Here is a 923-nt window from a genome sequence, read left to right as displayed (position 1 = left end):
GCGAGACTCCATATCTTATACAGGACTGAGAATTCCAGGCGAGAGGGAATGCCAAGCACGCATCGCAGCCTCTCATTGTCGGCGGCGGCCACACGCCAGAATGTGACGCAGGGTTCGCCTCCCACTTGTCTCCCCTTCCTCCTCCTCCTCCTCTCCCCTCTTCCGTCTCTTCTTCTTCTCCCCTCTCCCTTTTCTTTCGCTTCTCCCCCCCTCCTCTTCATCTCCCCTCTCCCTTTTCTTTCGCCTCTCCCCTCTCCTCTTCATCTCCCCTCTCTTTTTTCTCTCGCCTCTCCCCTCTCCTCTCCATCTCCCCTCTCCCTTTTCTTTCTCGTCTCCCCTCTCCTCTTCATCTCTCCTCTCCTTTTTCTTTCGCCTCTCCCCTCTCCTCTTCTTCTCCTCTCTCCCATTTTCTTTCGCCTCTCACCTTTCCCGTCTCTTCTTCTTCGTTTCTCCCCTTTTCCTCCTTCTCTTTTCCCCTTCTCGCCTTTCGTCCCCTTTCTCCAATCTCCCTTTCTTCTCCTCCATTCCCTATCTCTCCTCTCTTCTCCTCCCTTCTTTTCCTCCTCTTGCCCTCTCTTTTCTCCCTTCTTCTCTCCTCTCTCTCCTCTTCTCTCTTTTTTTCTCTCCTCTTCTCTCTTTTCGCCCGTCTTCCTCTTCTCTTTTCCCCCTCTTCTCTAGTTTGTCCCTTTTTTTCTCCCTTTTCTTTCTCCCCTTTTCTTTTCCTTTTCCCCCCCGTGTCTCTTTTCCTCCCTTCTTCCCTCCTTTTTCCTCCTCTTCGCTTCCCTTTCCCCTCTTCTCTTCTTTTTTTCCCCTCATCTCTTTTTTCCCTTATCCCCTCTCCCCTCGAAGTGTCTCCTGGAGGCCGGGTCTTCGTGCCTGGCCTGGCGAGGATGACGTCGCTCTGCGTACGGATGACTTTCTTG

General features: G+C 52.8%; 1 protein-coding gene across 1 annotated transcript in view; it reads left to right on the top strand.

Moving 5' to 3' along the window:
* LOC119589276 (aromatic-L-amino-acid decarboxylase-like) overlaps window positions 1–923 on the top strand; it is a gene marked incomplete at its 3' end in the record, with an annotated part of 24249 nt that overhangs the window by 12300 nt on the left and 11026 nt on the right.

The sequence above is a fragment of the Penaeus monodon genome, chromosome 25 (genome assembly GCF_015228065.2).
Source record: "Penaeus monodon isolate SGIC_2016 chromosome 25, NSTDA_Pmon_1, whole genome shotgun sequence".
NCBI lineage: Eukaryota > Metazoa > Arthropoda > Malacostraca > Decapoda > Penaeidae > Penaeus > Penaeus monodon.
The sequence above is the reverse complement of the archived record's forward strand: the minus strand, read 5'-3'. Positions and strand labels throughout refer to the sequence as shown.